The sequence below is a fragment of the Triturus cristatus genome, chromosome 10, assembly GCF_964204655.1.
Source record: "Triturus cristatus chromosome 10, aTriCri1.1, whole genome shotgun sequence".
Classification (NCBI taxonomy): domain Eukaryota; kingdom Metazoa; phylum Chordata; class Amphibia; order Caudata; family Salamandridae; genus Triturus; species Triturus cristatus.
In genome coordinates, this window is record NC_140593.1 from 1,227,410,921 (window position 1) to 1,227,430,669 (window position 19,749).

Here is a 19,749-nt window from a genome sequence, read left to right on the forward strand (position 1 = left end):
CCATTTCTTCTCTAGTTGTCGTCAGGTTTGCTTGGAAGCCTTGAGGTCCATGGTGAACCAACTGGCTTTCTTGCTGGTGTGTCTGTTGGAGGGTTTCTTGAGCGGGGTGAGGGTGTTGGCGCAGTCGTCGATCCACTGTCTAAGGTTGCGGGCGGTGGTGTCTGGGTCGGTGGGGTCGACGGGTGGGCTTCGGGTGAGGGCGGTGTTTAGCTGGTCTTCGGTGATTTTGCTCCAGCATCGGTGAGGGATCTGTTGGGTGTGGTGGTGCGAGGTGTGTTTCCGGAAGGTGAAGTGGATGCAGCGATGGTCGGTCCAGTGGTGTTCAGTGGTGTGGCTGAAGGAGACGTGGGAGCTCGCGGAGAAGATGGGGTCAAGCGTGTGGCCAGCAGAGTGGGTGGGTGTTGTGACGAGCTGTCTGAGACCGAGGTAGGCGAGGTTGTCAATCAGGGTTGTGGAGTTGTTGTCGTTGTTCTCGAGGTGGAAGTTCAGGTCCCCGAGAAGCATGTAGTCTGTGGAGGCGAGGGCGTGTGTACTGACGAAGTCGGGCTATGGCGTTGCTGAACGTTGGCCGTGGTCCGGGGGTCTGTAGATGAGGGTTCCTCTGAGGGTGGTGTTGGGATCTGTGTGAATCTGGAAGTGCAGGTGTTCAGTGGTGCTGAGGGTGTCATCGGTGTTGGTCGAGATTCTGAGGGTGTTCCTGTGGACGATGGCTATTCCTCCTCCTGTTCCATTGGTGCGGTCTCTGCGAGTGATCTTATAGCCATCAGGGATGGCTATGGAGATGTCGGGGGCCGAGGAGGGGTTCAACCAGGTCTCCGTCAGGAAGGCGACATCTGGGGAGGTGGAGTCAAGTAGGTCCCAGAGTTCGATGGAGTGTTTCCTGGTGGAGCGGGTGTTGAGCAGAGTGCATCTGAGGTGGTTGAGTCCTTTCTCGGTGGGTGGTTTGGTGGCTTGGAGGCTGGTGAAGCTGCAGCTCCGGCAGGAGAAGGGTCTCTGGGTTCGCTTCGGGGCGGCCAGGAAGCAGGTGCGTGATCGTCCGGCGTTGAGTGCGTGGAGGGTGCTGGCATCGTAGCGGAGACGGGCATTGTGGTGTTCGCGGGGGCCAGGGGTTCTGGCACTGGACGCGGTCCAGGAGCGGACGGGCGCAGACGGGCTTGCCTTAGGTGCACCATTGGCGCGCCAGCAGTGTGGCCGCGCAGCGGCCGCCATACGAATGGGAGGTGGGAGCAGCTGGGAGGTGGGAGCGGACGAATGGGCGAGCGGGGGGGTGGGGCCGCAGGGGACGCAGTGGCGGGAAAAACGGGGGAAGGAACGGCGAAGGATACAGAAGGCAAAAAAGGGCACAGGACACAGAAGTAGCACAAGAGGGGAAAAAGAGGAATGAAAACGAAAACAAATAAACAGATACAACAAAATGCAATACAATTACACTAAACCAAAGTGTAGCGAGTGGGGGGTGGGGCCGCAGGGGATGCAGTGGCGGGAAAAACCACGGGAGGAATGGCGAGAAGGCAAAAAAAGGGCACAGAAATAGCACAAGAGGGAAAAGGAGGAATGAAAATTAAAACAAAATAAACAAATACAATACAATTACACTAAGCAACCTACGGCCTACCACTGGCCACCAGGGGTGAGGCACAGGTGGTAGCCTGCGGGTGGAGGAGGGCCTCGAACACTAGTCAGCAGCGGCAGCTGGCTCAAGGGCACGGACACACAGGTGGCGCTGTGCGGCGTGGGGAGTGACCTGCCTGCTTTGTAGAACAACAAATGTCATTAACAATGGAATACACCTGAACATTACAGGTGACATTTGAACGGTTCCTTATGGCGGCACAGTATATAAATAGTGGCACGCGTATATTAATTACAGTACATTGTCCACAGAATCAGTGGGTATGTCTGCATATTCAATGTGATACAGTTTTCGTAATGAAAGGCAGCCCCATCCCCGCCCACAACCGGTAACCAAACAACAGTGACCACCCCCCTCCCCCCAGACTCATTACTTCTTATTACATAGTATTTCTAGTCAGTGTACCTTGCATTATCTCCTTTAACCGACCGACACCATATAATACCGCGACGCCGAAGCCGGGACGCTCCTTGTCTGCACATCTAGAAGCGTTATTCAGTGTGATGCTTTACCCATCCTAATGTAGTGGAATTTCTGTGGCTATAAACCACTCCAGCATCGCATTCCATTCCAGCGAGATAGGATTCTTTCTCAATCCCCTATTTTCTTCTCGTGTAATCTCCATACTTTCAGCTCTACCTCATCTAACTACTTCGTCATGCCATCCCTGAACTGTCGGTGCCTTGGCACCTTTCCATCTCATTGTAATTGACCGTTTGGCCAGGATCAGTGCCATATTGGCAAATCTATTCTGTGTTCCTCTCTTCTTGTGTCTAGGGCTCAGTCCTAATATACAGTATTCAAAAGTATCGCCTCCCCCATCCGGGACTATTTCACACAGTATTGTTTGCACCGTTGTCCATAAGTGTCTCATCCGGGCAAGCACTCAACATGTGCAGTAAGTCCGCATTTGATTTGTGACATCGAGGGTATGTATCTACCGTGTCTGGAAACATTCTATGCAATTTATGGGGAGTCAGATAAGCTCGGTGCACTACCATGGACTGTAGAAACTTAAACTTAGGATTGCGAGATATCTTATTTGGGTATTCTAATATTACCCCCCATTCCATATCTGTCAGCTCACGGCCTATATCTCCGTTCCATTTGTCTCTAAGCCCCTGTGGTGAGGTTGCAGCGTGTGTTCGTATCCCCCTGTATATCCATCCGGTCAAGTGTCTCCCATTGGCCATTAGATATTGCATGTGCACCAGCTCATGTGTTGGTGGTTTCTTTCCATCTGGGGCCCACGTATGTCTAATATATCTGCTAAGGCTCATGTGGAGAAGATATAAAGTGTTGGGGACACCTTGTTCCCTCACAAATGTATCATGATTCATTCGTATATTATCTGCGAACAGCATCTCCACAGTGTTCACTCCTTCCGCTGCCCATTTGAATATACATTTGGTGGTGGTTATCCTAGTTGGTGTGGGGAGTCCCAGTAGTGGGATATTGGGGTGTATGCGAGCAGCCCTTTAGTGTAGCGGAGCGCCTTCTTCCAGTATGCCAGAGCCTGACGGTCATATCTACATAAAGTCAGATTTACTTTTTCACAATCTCAGGCGTAGGTCATGGAAGCTCACCCCCACGAGAAACAACCTTTACAACGCAGTCATTACATCGCACTACATTTACAACGCAGTCAATACATTGCACCATCCTTAAAAACGCATGTCACTACAACGCAGCCATTACATTGCATGTCACTACAACGCATGACACTACAACACATGTCACTACAATGCAGGCATTACAATGCACAGTACCCCTACACTATCCAACACTTACCCTACTGTTGCACTCCTGGAGTTAGAATAGTAATTTTTACCCCTACACTATCCAACACTTACCCTACTGTTGCACCCCCTGGAGTTAGAATAGTAATTTTTACCCCTACACTATCCAACACTTTCCCTACTGTTGCACCCCCTGGAGTTAGAATAGTAATTTTTACCCCTACACTATCCAACACTTACCTTAAATGCAATGTAATGGTATGCATTGTAATGGTATACGTTGTAAAGGTATGATGCGATGTAATGGAATGCGTTGTAAATGTAGTTTTAAAAAGAAAAATTGTAGTTGTACGCGATGTGAATGTATGCATTGTAAAGGATGCTGCGATGGAAAAGTCATGCGTTGTAAATGTATGCGTTGTAACATCATACATTCCACACACACAGTGCAGTTGTAAACATTCCAGTGATTGACAAATTTACTGTACTTTGTACTTTTGCTTCAAAATGAATGTAGTTATTAGTGGCAGTGCATTCCTAGCACTCTAACAGTTTTATTTTTTACAAGTGAACCATTAAATTGTGATGTTTTCACAAACACCTGTTTGCACGGGGATCTCAGTTACAAGTGGTGCGATGTTTGCCACAGCCAAGTAAGCAGCCTCTGTGACATTTTGGGAGGACAAACCTGACAAAACTGTACAAGGGGACAAAGACTCCGGGCCTAACTCACAAAGGTAAACTTAGCCTTTTGTATAAGTTTACACTTTTTCAGTATTCACAGAAATGCATTTTAATAGTAAGTTTGCGAGTGTTGAGACTCCGCTGTAGGGGCGGAGAACTCTGCACATAAAAAGATAGACCTAAATAAATGTTTTATTATGCATAAATAATTATTAGAGAGATGCATAGAATCTTTTTAAAGTAGTTTAATTATATATATATATATATATATATATATATATATATATATATATATATATATGTATATATATATATATATACATATATATATATATATATATATATATATATATATATAACAGCACTATCAGCACAGATTGTATGCTGAATGAAGAGAGCAGACTGGCTTATACTTTTTGCAAAGTGCTTTAATCTGGACCCCTCAACCCCCCCAACAGACGTGTTTCGCCTCGCGGCTTTGTCAATGTCGGTTTACTGTGCAAAACAAACGACACTTTCATATCGTGACGTTTCACGAAATCCATGTAAGCAACAAAGATGGACTACAGTATGTTACTCAAATGGGGCGGCCATCTTATAACATGTTACATGAAATACAATTCCTTTCAATGTCGTTTCAAAAAAGTGCAATGTGCAATAATGTGAAAATTAGTAAAATTAAAATTAAAATAGGATAACACCAGCAGATTATGCATTGCATGGAGTTAAATATAAATTTGTTATCGATTTCATTCAACAAGGTTTCTGATTATGATCTTTCTAGTGTAAACACATAGATTGGGTTTTTATCATCAAATTAATTGTTTTTAATACATTTTAATTTCATCCTCCTTGTATTTCTCCCATGTTATTTGCTGTTGTTTGTTTCTCTATTTTGCCCTGAATTGGCTGATGTCCCAGTATCGATAGGAGCGATCGGACTAAAGTATTCTGATTTTTATCTTAAGTATATATTTATATCGTGTCATTCTTTATGATGATAATGCTGATACAAGATTTTAACTTCTAACTCTGTCCTCATGTCTCCTTTGTTTCCTGTTTTTATCAATTATTTTCCTATTATTGGTGTTCTCGTCTTCTCTCTCTCTTCCTCATCCTCATATATATATATATATATATTTTTTTTTAAATAGTGTTACAATAATTTAAATTCAAAACAAGGTGGTTAAAATATTTTATAATTAAAGAATAAATATGTTTTCACATATATATATATATACACACACATATAGATTAACATTACATTTTATTTATATTTTAACTATTTGAAATAATTTATTTGAATTTAACATTATTTCCTAGGGGATTTTAATTTAAGTCCCTCTCTCTAATATTGTTATGGGAGTGTGTTACAGGATCAGTGGTTTGCCATGTGTTGTGCAGGACTTACTCTGTTTTCCTTTTCGGAAGCAGTAACTTACACTTGTAAATTTGCCCCCACACCCCTTTGCAAGGTGTAAGTCTAAACTTTTGAGTAACTACATTAGATTTAGATGAATAACAAAAAGTAGTAAAGTTGCTTAAAATGTAACAGTAAATTGCACATATATTTATTTATTTATTTATAAAGTTTTATATAGCGCGAACATGATCCCGATATAAATTACTCACAAGTTTGTTACCTTCGTGATGCCATGTGGCCTGTGTTCAGAGATGTTTCAAGGCATGGGCGAAGTGGGCAATTGTCTGTGCCCCCGTCTTCCAATGGACTCCCTGGGAAAGTGGACTTTCTCTCTATCTCACATCAGTCATTTCTCCAACTCAACCTTTTATTACTCAGTATTTGTTGGCATTGTGGGGTTTGAATTAGCGGAAAATGTGGGAGAAAATGCAAAGCTGTTCGGGACAGGGGCCCCTAAAGTATGTCTTGCTCGGGCCCCTGAAATCCTTAAGACGACACTGCCTGTGCATGCACCAGCTGCTCCAAACATTTTATTAATGACGTTGTTAGACCTGTCAGCCCTAGGGTGGTCTTCCCTGTGTTTTTGCCCTTGCCTCATTTTTTTTCACCCCCTTTTTCGTTGGCCTTAGGTCTCCGAGCGCCTTTTCACTGCTAATCAGTGTTAAGGTGCAGGTGCTCTCTTCCCCCAAGATGGCTGCCACAGGCCCCTGCTACTGCGGAGTGGCCTTTTTAGTAGCACCCTAGTTGCCAGGAGCTTGCTGGGACCCTACAACAATGTTGCGACACCAGCCCGCCTTTTTGTCCTACAGCTAGAGTGGGGAAGCTCCTGGAACTTGCTGGAACCTTCTAGAAGAAGGGTGGGGTTTTGCTTTTGCCGCCTTAGAGGGTGGTCACCTGACCTAGGGCTACTTAAGGAAAGGAGGGAACATTTTTTAGCCAGTTGGGGCGACGCAGACCTGGGGGAACCTACGCAGGAGTTTTAGGCGGTAGGGCCTAGTCAGGGACCTATGCCACTGAAAGTGACAGGGCTTAGGTGCTGCCTTTCAAGTTGAGTGAGGGACCCTGAACTAGCCCACTGATCTGGCCCAGCGGGAGGGGAACCCAGGTACAACCTACCAACCCTGACTAGGAACTATCTAGTCACCAACTCAACCTGCCCCCCCCCCCAAGGAACAAACCTACTAAGGGCGCCAGATACAACAAGCACCAAAAGGACGAAGAAACTTACCAAAGACCTTACCACAGAGACTTACCAAAGAACTTACCGCAGAAACCTACCACAGAACTACTGGGGGATCGACCAGGTACCTGCGCTGTGCCACTCCTGCGCTCCCTGACGTCACCTGGGCCCCCTTCCTAGCTTGTCCTGCCACTGGTGTGTGGCCTGCCACCCCCCAGCCTACCTGCCCTGAGCTCGGGCGTCATTGGGGGAAGAAAGGGGCACTGGGTGCCGGATAAATCGCCACCCCCCAGGCTACAAGCTAACCCTTAATTTCAGCCACCCCCGTCGGGGTTGCCAAAACGAATTGCTCACCGCCGCGGCCCTGGGCCGTGTCGCTTGTCCCCTACTATCCTCGGGGCCCGTGGGGAAGACCGGGGCTCCGCCGCTGCCGTGGCAGCCTCAGCAACACGGCCCTCCGTGAGGAGAGGGCGGCTGGAATTCGAAGAAGGTCGCCGGAAAGCAGCGAAGGCCTCGTTAGGCCAAGGCATCTGGTCGAGGCCGTGTAGGCCCGAAGCCAACGACTCTAGTCACCTGACGGGGGCAGACTGCCAAACGCCGCCCCCGCCGCTGTGCCATTAGTCAAGTGGGCCGCGCCCCCACAGACTGCGCTGTCATTGGCGGCTACGGGCGGGCCACTGAAGCGTGCCGGAAGATCACCGGAATCGCCTGTGAACACCGCGAAGCTCCCCGGCCACGTCTGGCCCGACCGGGAGCCCCGCGCCATCCCCCTCGACCCGGACATCGCCAGGAGGACTCAAGGGGGGCCTGCTTCCCCCGCCCCGAGCCGATGGAGACCGAAGAACCCTCGCAAGGGCCCACGTCAGGCCGAAGAGTCCGGTAATTCCCGGGGAGGAGGGCGGGAGGCCCACGAGGCCCGGAGCACGCCCCTCCCCGGGGGAAATCGATCGCGGAGCTGCTAAGCCCCACGGCCACAGAGCGCGAATGGACTGGGTCACGGCTGTTAAATGGTAGCGGCAGTTGCAGTCGATAACCTTTCAAGTATTGCCCGGCGGTAATCGCCTCTTATACCATTCGATGATTTACCAATAAAAGAGGCAGGCGCCGGAGACTGGAAGGCAGGAAACAAAGTTTTATTCTCTCCGGAGGAGAACACATCAGATCAGACCCACAGGGAATCTTCTCGAGATGCTCTAACCACATCTCTGAGGCCTGGCCTCTTATACACAGGTTTTTTGCTTTATTACATGTTACACATTCTTGTTGAGACTTTGATGTACGGAAAGACATCCTTGGAATCCCCACTTCAAGCTCGTTCCCACACATATCTACAGTGGAAGTCCCCACCCCACCCACAGTAGGAGATGGCTATCACACAGCTGGACATTCCGCCAATTCCCGGGGGTGTGTGCGACTGGTCGGGTCTCAGGGGGTGGGGGGCCTTGATCTACTGTAATCCCTTTGATGTGGGGTGTTTCCCTTACAGTAGGGGCAATAAACTGCATCCGCAGGGCTAGGTGATGGCCTGGGATCGGTTCGGACAATCGGGCACAGAGGAAGGGGGTTATCAAAAGGATGTATGACCATGTATGGGATGAAAGGGGGTGTTGGTCAGACGCGGGATGTTCGCAGCGCCAGAGGGACGCGCTGGCGATCGGCAATGAGGTCATGGTGCCTAAAATGGCCGTCGTGCGTTTTCTGCGTGTGGCGCTTGGGGAGAGACAAGATGGCGCAGATAATGTTCAGTTACGAACTAAATTTCCACAGTCCTCCCTTTTAACATATCTCGCCAGCTTGTTTAGTTCGGATCTATCCCCATAATACCACGAACTTCTACCTCGTATAGAGCTTTCATATGTTCTGCTTCAAAGTTCAGAGTCTTAGGGCGGACAGGAATAATCTGACACAATTGTACATAATTACATGTAGTTGATGTGATAGGCGAGGAGGTAGCGCATACAAAATTACATCAGCTGCGTCATATGTCAGACCCGGAGATAGGAGGAGGGAAGCTCGCTTGAACACAAACATGATACCGTAAAGTAAAAATGTTCTGGCAAAACAAGGAATATTACGTACTTTACTCAAGGCCTAGACTTCGTGTGGATCAAACTAGACAGCATAGTCATGTGCACGGCTGGTGTTATACAAGTGTCATTATACAAAGTTAATGTTTCTTAACTGTCAGTGTACAGTTGGAAGTGACCGATGTAATATCATGAAAACTTGATTGGAAGATAGTCAATACGAAAGCGGTTGGGAGAGGAATTCAACTCAACATGAGTTACAGTCAGGGAAGGGAGTTCTTCTTTCCAGTGTCCTATTATAGCGAGCCATCACTGGTAAGCTCTCATTGTTCTTCTTCTTTCGTTGGCACTGTTGAGCACCGGCGGTGGAGCTAAGGTCCAGCTCAAATCCAAGTTTCACGTAGCAGGGTGTGACCATTCGTTGCCCTCGGATCACAGTCCTGTTCCTTAACTCATCTTATCATAGGTACCTTGAGACGGGGTACCCGCATTTCGTTCTTCTTTTGACAAGTCAAATTCATAATCCCATATGAAAGAGGGGGGGGGGAATAGGGGCGTGCTTTGGGAGGTCGAGGGTAGAGGGGGTGGAGTGGGATTGGATCGAAAAGCGGACCAAGGAGAGCAGAATCTTTTAGCGCTGAGCCCATCAATCGGGCTCGACGGGCTGAGACTTCAGGCACGAGCTGATCAGTGAGCAGGGGGCTTCGGGATAGCCCTTCTTTCTATCACTATTCATGCTGAGAATGGTGCCTCGTCCCGCATCCTTTTGCTCCGTGGCTCCTCCTTGGTCGAGGCCATAGATGTTCCATGATCCGCAGCCAGGCTGTGCGTCACGTCCGACCCCTCTCCTCCGATGTCCGCATGTTATCTTTGAATGAGTACAAGAAACAAAATCTTAGAGAACTGGTAGGGAAGACGTTTACACACTTCATTCTCTCTCCCAACCCCAAGTAGTGGGGGAAACGTTTATCGGTCACTCTATGGTGGATGTCTATTAACTCTTATGTCGGTGTACGCTACTAACTCATTAATCATTGCTGTGGTGCAGGTTTGCGAGTGTTCCTGCAAATTTCCATCACCAGGTCTGCTAGGTGTTGATTCCTGTACCTTATAAACGTAGTAAGAAGTCTGACATCTATCGACTTCCTGGTCTATCAAAATTCGAACCGGCTTCTCCGGCAGAGACTCGTCTTTCTAACGCAAGCCCTGCTGATTCATATTTTTCTCCAGGGACTGCTAAGTTTATGAAAAAGTGCGAGGTGCTACTGTCATGGGCTCACAAATATCTGTTTCGGGGAGGAACACGCGCTAAACATTTTTCTTGCTGGAGACAATAGTTAACCTTTATCAGTTCTAGGCGATGTATCTTTAAAAACAAGGTCATCAGCTGTATTGCTTAAAATATAACTAGGACTATTCTGGAAGGACGGGGTGTTTAGGCGCTCTATTTCTGTGCAATGGGCGGGGCGATTCCGAGTGATGGAGGTGGAGTCGTTAGACCACTGACATATAGTTCCCGTTATAAGGGCCAGATTGGGAGACATCAGTCATCTTACCTGTCCTTTCTTTCTCAGCCAATTAAGTTCCATCATTTACAGAAAGGAGAGGTAGTAGTGTGGCACTATACGGTCGTTTTGCTTCTGTCAATTTGTTCGAACACTGTCGTGTTTAGGCCAATTATACATATACCGAGGAGGTACAGTGTTGTCATCTAATCAAAAGAGGGCAAGGGAGCCTTCAGCGAGGGAGAGAGAGAGAGCGAGAGAGAGAGAGAGAGAGAGAGAGAGAAAGAGAGAGAGAGACGTGCGCATCAAGTAGGCTATTTGGGTACAAGTACGACATAAAACGAGAGAGAGAGAGAGAGAGAGAGAAACGTGTACGATAATAGGCCACTTGGTGTACACACAACATAGAGCAGCACGGGTCAGTTTTTCATACAAAAACACAAGCTGGGGGAAAACATAAATTCAACGTTTACGTACACACAAATACCGGATAGGGTGTAACAGTACATACATCAAGCACAGCATGTTTCTGGTGTAAGTCACCCTCCAATTTACTAGCTTCTGGGAGAGGGAGAGTCGTTTCTTCAAACGAGGAGTTATCATATTCGGGCTTATTTTCCCATCCCCTTGATCGGTAGACAAGTATTTCAGTCATACAAAGCCGTTCTCTCCAGCGACCCAGGCATATGCAATACATACACATTTCATACCGTTCAATCAGGGCACATACGCACAGTCATACCATACGGTTTTTCACGTTCCCAGTGATGGTCTGCATTCCACGCACCATCTCACAGCGCATGTCTATGTCTTTCCCTACATGGAGCACGGTGCGGTCTATGTCCACTCCATTCTTCAGTCGGATCTCCGATGTAACCTACAGAGAAGAAAAGAAGGGGGGGGGGCTGCATTCAAAGCACATCAGCGCGCATAAACACGAAAAAGTTCTACTTACCACGTACCAGACTAGCTGCAGGAACGTACAATACCACAGATCTTGACTATTCCTTTTCGCATTTTTCTTTCTGTGTACTATATCCTTTTTTTCTAATATACCAAAATTTCTTCATTTTTTAAATTATTTTTCCCTAAATTCGAGTTCCCTCTTCGTGCATTTGTTTCTCAATTAGCCGTATATTATTGGACAAAATACCATACCTTACATGGATACAAATTTTCATCAATCCAAAATTCGGGCAAAGGGTCTGCATTATCTGTCTTCTATTGTTTGGGAATGACGGCCGTTATTTAAAACCTTACCAACCTAGACGATTGTTATGACGCTGATTCCATAATTCTTTCGAAAACCCTTTATTGTGAAAATGTCAGTATACAAATACGGGCCTACAACCGTATAGGCCGGCCACGGTGCAAGAGGCGTCGAGAATCATGAGCAATATTACCTTAATGCGAAAATAAAAATAATCAATAATGAGAAGACCAGCATCAATAAGGCTGTCCGCATGTCCATTCAGTACCCTCCCTGTCCCCCGCCCGCCATGTGCAAGAAGGCAGTATACATATCCCTTAACATCAATGCCAAGTAACCTGGAACGCCATAAGGAGTTGTAGGCCCCTCTTACATCGGCGCCATTTTGGGGCGAGGTCGGGTGGGTCCAGTGTACAGTCTAGATGTTTCCACTAGCTAACGGTCGGACCAGAATCCCTTTCGGCAGTCCAAAAATTTCCATTAATGCCAACAGAAAGAAAAGACAGCATGAATCGTGACTCGAAGGTGGGGAAAGCAAAGTTGTTTCCTATCGGATCATGCTGGGGTTCCACCAGAACTGCTTCGGGTTGGTAGACTACAGTGTCTCCTGGTAATTCAAACAGAAGCTTGCGTCAGCATGGCGTCACCACGGTCTCGCAGCAATGCCGTGGTCCGTTCTTAGGGCGGAACTGCAAGCGGTTCTCTCTGCCGACGCCTTGAATCAGTCTCTCACGGCACCAAACGGAGGCAAGATGGCTGCCGCCCGGGGCAAAGACAAGTTAATGTGGAATGATCGAGCAATAGCGGTGGTTGCCCCCACCGGAAGTCCACGGGAGTCGAGGGCCAATGACTCCCGCAGAATCTGCAAAGCTGGGAGGACGTTTTCAAGGGTGTGGCCCACGCCCGAGCAGGCAAGCTTCCGAGTTCCAAGGTAGCCCAGAGCCATCTTTTAGTGGACCAGGCCTGAATCTGAAGAGCCGACCGCCATTTTGAGAGTCCAGTGGCAGCAGCAGCTCTTCATTACAGCCCCCGGGGTGGGTCCCCCCGACCATTTGGCTGCGGGGGCCCACTTCTTGCGTCGAACGCTAATGGCAATCTTGGTGCAGAAAGGAACCCGTGCCTGGGTGGTCGTCCGGCAGGCGAGACGTAAATGGCTCCCCTGCTGCAGCTGGCCGGTGAGTGCAGGGGCGCCTACTCATCTGGACGGCGAGTGAAACGGCAGGGGTGCCTTCTCAGCTGGTCGGCGAGTACAGGGGCGCCTACTCAGCTGGACGGCGAGTGAAACGGCAGGGGTGCCTTCTCAGCTGGTGAGCCTCCACCTGGGGAGGCGGGGGAGGCCCGTTCGCGTCGCTTCCCCCCCGCCAGGGCACCCTTCGTTGTCGATCTGTGCAGCATAGTAGATTGGCAAGACCAGTACAACAACTTGTTGGACACCACTTCTTATGCCGTCCTGGTCTTGGCGCGTCGTGTTGCGTCCGGCCTATTCGCACAACCTTCCGCCACTGATGCCGCCTCACAGGCCGCTGGATTCTTGCAGGCCTTTTATAGCCCAAAGCCGACTAAAAAGACCGCCCAAAACAGGCCAATGTTACTACTTCGAGGAAGGAGGGGCGAGGACTGTGTCACGCGGATGTGAATGCTTTGGGATGGGTGTTGCAGCAGGCTGTCATGTAAATAGTTGTTAAAAACGTGTTTTAACGTGCTTACCCTGTTGGAGTGTTGCATATATCTAAAAGTTATTAAAAACGTCTTAATTATACTACTTTGTTGGAGTGTTGTATATATTTGTAATCTGGCAACGAGCACAAGGGTGTTACTGCGTAACCGGAAAATGACATAGCCCAATTGTGTGCGATCTAGCCCAGTTCGATAACGTCGATGGTGGGTATCAGCAGACTTCCATTTGTGCAGGATTTTGTCATGTTTACTGGGCGGGGTGGGTGGTAGGGCAGACATGTTTAGGCAGCGAGAGCGACGGAGCCGAGCTACCTCGTGGCCATCTCGACCGTGAGCTTGGCTCCTTCCCCTAGTTTCATATTTTTCGCAAAGGGCTATTTCCTAGTGTTTCTTATTTTTGTAGGGTCAAAAGGATCCCATCAGTGGTCTACTGGTCTCTCTCGATTATTTTTGTTTCTTTATAGCGATTTTTATGCCCTAGTTTGTTGTAGGCTACAGCGACTGATCCATATTTAGTAAATATGTCCTTACTAGGGGTGCCTTCTAGTGGAGCCGGATGGTTCACCTCTAACAAGCGGTCCGGGCGGAACCAACTACCAATCAGTGGGGAGAAGATAGGCATGACGGGTTACAATGGGGACAAAGGTCTGCACTACCTATCTTTTCACTGCTTGCAAAGACTAGACAGAATATCTCTATTCCACGTTATTTGCAAGCAGAGAATACCTCCAAAGAACCAATATCGAACAACTAGTGTTCGGACAATCAATCAATCAATGATGAGAAAGAGATAGGCACGACGGGTTACAACGGGGGACAAAAGTCCGCGTTACCTATCCTTCACTATCTGCAAAGACTAGACAGAATATCTCTATTCTACGTTATTTGCAAACAGAGAATATCTCAAGAAGTACTATACTTCAAAACAATCAATATTCGGACAATCAATCAGTGGGGAGGAAAATAGGCACGACGGGTTACAATGGGGGACAAAAGTCCGCGTTACCTACCCTTCACTCTCTGCAAAGGGAGAGAGAGTATTTCTACTCTTCCCCGTTTGTAGGCAGCGAAGACCTCAAAAAGAGCAATCAATAAGCAATACTAGTATTTTCAATCAATCAATCAATTATTTCGCAATTTGTCGTGTTTCACGACCTTTCCCGGACCGCGTGGACAGTTTCTCGTCTTCCGCCTCCAGCGCCCGATCGTCCTCTACTCTCCGTTATTGCTGCGGCACTCCTGATGGTTCCCAGTCAGGACCGTAGATCACTCGAGAGAGGTCTGCTCGGAACCAGTGAAGTTCGGATGATCGGCTGCCAGACGAGGGTCTATCAGGCAGGAGCTCTCCCGATCGCTGCAGTCGTTCACTCTGTCGTCGGGACCTCTCCCACTGGATCCACGTGTCGCTGATGGGCCCCACGCTTGGGACGCCAATTGTTAAATGGTAGCGGCAGTCATAGTCGGTAACCTTTCAAGTATTGCCCGGCGGTAATCGCCTCTTATACCATTCGATGATTTACCAATAAAAGAGGCAGGCGCCGGAGACTGGAAGGCAGGAAACAAAGTTTTATTCTCTCCGGAGGAGAACACATCAGATCAGACCCACAGGGAATCTTCTCGAGATGCTCTAACCACATCTCTGAGGCCTGGCCTCTTATACACAGGTTTATTGCTTTATTACATGTTACACATTCTTGTTGAGACTTTGATGTACGGAAAGACATCCTTGGAATCCCCACTTCAAGCTCGTTCCCACACATATCTACAGTGGAAGTCCCCACCCCACCCACAGTAGGAGATGGCTATCACACAGCTGGACATTCCCCCAATTCCCGGGGGTGTGTGCGACTGGTCGGGTCTCAGGGGGTGGGGGGCCTTGATCTACTGTAATCCCTTTGATGTGGGGTGTTTCCCTTACAGTAGGGGCAATAAACTGCATCCGCAGGGCTAGGTGATGGCCTGGGATCGGTTCGGACAATCGGGCGCAGAGGAAGGGGGTTATCAAAAGGATGTATGACCATGTATGGGATGAAAGGAGGTGTTGGTCAGACGCGGGATGTTCGCAGCGCCAGAGGGACGCGCTGGCGATCGGCAATGAGGTCATGGTGCCTAAAATGGCCGTCGCGCGTTTTCTGCGTGTGGCGCTTGGGGAGAGACAAGATGGAGCAGATAATGTTCAGTTACGAACTAAATTTCCACACGGCCCCTTAACGAGGGACCTGACTGGAGGGATCTGGTGGGGATCCGAGGATATCCCCAGGAGCGACTGTGCTGAAGAGTGGCCTCAAGTACCCCGCCTAAGAGCTTCGAGGTCTGGCCCAGAACTTGTAAGGTTTGATGCTCCCCGAGCTTGCGAAGTTAATGCTCCAGGGAGTCACTAGGTAGTGCTTCAAGGACCAGCCCTGGTTAATGTGCCTATGTGATGCCACGTTTCAGGCCTTAATGTATTGCCATATTTGAAGTGCTAGGTTCAGATGTCGAAGTTTGCAGTGCTATTGATTGGCTATGTGCAGCGCTATGCCTACATGCTATGTTTTGGAGCGCTATTGATTGGCTATGTTCAGCGCTATGCCTACATGCTGTGTTTTGGAGCGCTATTGCCTTGCTATGTGCAGCGCTATGTTAAATGCCATGTTTTAAAGCGCTATTGAATTGCTATGTGCAGCGCTATGTTAAAATGCTCTATTTGAAGCGCTAATAATTTGCTATGTGCAGCGCTTTGTATAAATGCGGTGTTTGACGCTTCCCAGGATCGCCAGGTGTCGCGCTTTGATTCAATGCCAGGTTTTGATGTTTGAATGAACTGCCAATCTATTCCTAATGAAATGCTTTTGAGCCTAATGTTGATCTAGATAAAACTGATTGGTTTTATTCAACCTACTGTGTGGTGTCAATTATTGCGTGCGTTTCCTGTCTCAGTGGACGTGTGTGCTGTATGGCCACTTCACACGTAAGCCCTTGGATGCCTACCGGCTCGAGTCACGCTACCCCCATAGGGCCTGGTGACCCCCGGTCCTACAGACGTCTTTCGAGATATATTCTCTGCGTGTATGCAGTAACCAATCTGGATGATAGCTTGGTCTTGTCTCAGACTCTAATGGAGCAAAGAAACCACCAGAAGGAAGCTTTGAGCAGGCTTCCTTGCCACACATTACATGCTAAGCTGGAAAAATGTATTTTTGAACCGTCCCACATCACCTTTTTTGCATTCCAGGTTTCCACTTCTGCAGTACTGATGGATTCCAGAAAGGTCTCAGCTGTCCTAAACTGTCCCCAACCTTGTACAATCAACGAACCTAAAAGGTTTTTGGGCTGTGTACACTTTTAGGCTCAGATTTACAAAACTGTCATGCAACGCAGTGCTGCAACCAAAAAGGCTGCGTTGCGTGACAGGGAGAGAGCAGGAGAGCACCAGATCTACAGAGATATGACACACTCCTACCCTCTCCCTAGCACTGGTGCTGAAATTTACTGCCGAGTGCCACCGTCACACCTTTGTGCCATAGTGCAAGGGTGTGTGCGTGAGTCTAGCACAGGTTTTGCACTGGAGGGATTCCCTTCCAGTGCAAAATACAATGCTTAGACTTCAATTAAAACTCGTCTTCCTTTGCATGTGCGCTGCACCGTGCAGCACGTATACAAAGTTGGAAAGGAAAGGAGAAATAAAAACATTTCTCATTTTAAAGCCACCTTTCAAATAATGTACATTTTTGGCATAAATCCCTGTCCATTATTGTTAGTAGATAGGATCTTCTGTTGAAAAGCTTGGGTGGTTGCACGGGAACGCTCATGTACCACCAATGTAACATCCCCTTAGCGCTAAGTAACGCAAAGCAATGCTTTGCACGACTCTTAGGCTACTTTCCAGTGCAAAACAAGTTGGATGGGGAGAGGATTAGGCCTGAGCCTAGTGGGCGTAGCGGGGCTACGTGGAGCGCCACGGAGTTAATAACAAACTCTGTGGCGCTCCATGTAGCTCTGCTACTCCACCCGCGAACGCAATGAAGAGGCCAGCCGGGGACGCTGCAGGTGCCACAGATAAGGTAAGGTGCTTTAAAGTTATTTTTTAAAACTTTAGCCATTGTTAATAATAGAGCGGGTGGGAGGCGGGGCAGGCCAACTCCGCTCCGCTCCGCCGCGGAGTGTGCGGGGTTTTGCCTACTCCGCGTTCTCTGCCGAGCGCAGAGTAGGCAAAACTCCGCACACTCTGCGGGCAGAGTGGAGTTCTCCGCCCACGGTTAGAGAGGATGTGGGAAAGGATGTGGCTCAACGGCTAGAGCGGTCGACCTCAAAACTGGGGAACTGGGTTCCAGTCTTTGCTAGGATGCTCAATATCCTGTGATTCTGAGCAAATCACCTAATCTCCCAGTGCCTACCAAAAATGAATGTGTCTGTCTGTAATGCAACTGTGCTCATGTAAAGCGATCCTATACCTTTGGGTCAAATTTGCGATATAACAAAAAAATATTAAAAAGTAAATTAGAAAAAAATCATTTTGTGCTTGTCTGCATCACTTTTGTGATACAGACCCAGCAAAATATGTTTGTAAATATACCCCTTAGAGGCATTTCATTCCTGATTTTTCTAGCATTGTGTTACCTAATGAGCAACTCTCTAAAAAATGAGTTGCTTTTGGTTTCTGAGCAAGAAGAATTCAAAATTCTGAAGAAGCCCTTCACGATGACTTAAATCCTCCAACACCTTCACATGAATCAACAGATACTTCGACATTCGCCACTTGAGCCTCCCCCCCGCAAAGAGATCCTGAGACTGACGCTTTTCACCAACCGGAAGGACTTACATGAGTTATGATAGGGCGCTAGGAGCGGATAAAGACTTATTTACCTATTGGATACATTACTATCGAACAATATATGTGAAGATTTTCCATGGATTGCCCTCAGATCCGGGCAAATGGATTGCTATTGCAGAATTCGGGTATAGTATCTCATTACATCACCTTTAAAAATTATTAATGCACAATAAAAACTTACATGGGAAGTTATTCCTTAATATAAAATCCAGAAAAATAGTTTTAATGTAATGTATTATATTTACATTAATTGAAGATTAAATTCAAAATTAAGGGCCTAATTACGATCTTGGCGGACAGGGTTACTCCGTCGCAAATGTGACAGATATCCCGTCCGACAAATTACATCTGCGTTGCATCCTTTGGCACTCGTAATATGGCGGACGGGATATCGGTCACGCGTGTGATGTAGTATCCTTTCCACCAGGATCATAATCAGCCCTAAGTTACTAGTGCTGTAGCATTTTCTACTTTTGTTCTACATTTAAAATAAATACATAACATGAATTTACAATAAGTTTGAACATAAATAAAATGTACTGCTCCCTAAACTTCTTCCATTTAGTATATGCCCCTTTTTCCAGCCACTCCCCCTTGACCCTCCCACATTTATTACTAAGTAGTAAACTTACATGTTCGAGGATCTCCACAGAGTAAAGATAGGAGATGCGGAGGTGGAGATTTACACTCGGAAATTCAAAGGGGACAAACGGGGTGCGGAAAGATATTTTCACTCACTGACATCGTTTATATACAGTAAACAAGAAATGCCTAATCAATTAAAGCTTGTAAAGACTCGTGCTGCATGGACCAACCCTGAAGGATTCTTTATATGAGCTAAGATCAGGCCTGGGCATAGTTTGCAAAGTTTTGCTACGCGGAACTCCACAAAGTGACAAAAAAACTCTGCGGAGTTTCGCAAGTGGAAGAGTTGCAGTGCGAACTGCCGTTCGTGCTGATCTTCCTGCCATCCGGGTAGAAATTATACCCAAGCGGCAGCTTGCGCTCCCCAACGTACCATTCACGAGCGCGGTAAAAACTCCGCTGCACTATGCGGAGCTCAGTTTTCTGCACTCCGCGAGCTCCGCAGAGCCCGAATTCAGAAAACTCTGCAAACGGAGCGGAGTTCACTGCCCAGGCCTAGGTAAAAGGAATCTATTCTGAACTTTGATCTGACTCAAGCCTCCAGAATTAAGGCAAATAGCCCATAAGGAATCTAAAAATACCCTCATGGGTTCCCCAGAAACCACGGGTCACTTGAAGGGACTACAGGGGCACCTAAACTCTGCTTTAGCGGTGAATTATCCAGGCCCAATTGTTGTAACTCTTTGCGAGGTCCTGAGAAGTATCCAGAGTATTACAAAAGTTAAGAAGCCGTCGGCGCCGCAATATGCCAAGGACTGGACATTTGGGCGATGTGTTGAGTCCGGTTCCATATTACGCCAACAAAGGCCGACTCTGCACGGTAGCCATGGAGCCACCCCATGAGAATAATATACAATAATTATAATAATATATGCACCCATAAAACGACCTCAGATAGGAGGAAAACCCACAAAGGCATAAAATCCTCCTAAGCCTTTTATGGATCATGAGTGAAGATGAAGATTTGAAAGGACGCGAACAGCGAAGCAGCAAACCCCTCCTGGGCTACATTTAGGAATAAAGAGCCAGGCCAACTTCCAGAAGCAGAAACCAGTAGAAAGTTCCAGCTTCAAGGAGCAAACATCAGGGACAAAGATGGAAGCTGCCATGACTTTAAATATTGACCAGGTAAGACAGTGTGATAGTTGCACATTGTCACGTACCTCATTCACCTGCAAAACTAGTACTTTAACACCATTCTGCACATTTTGAA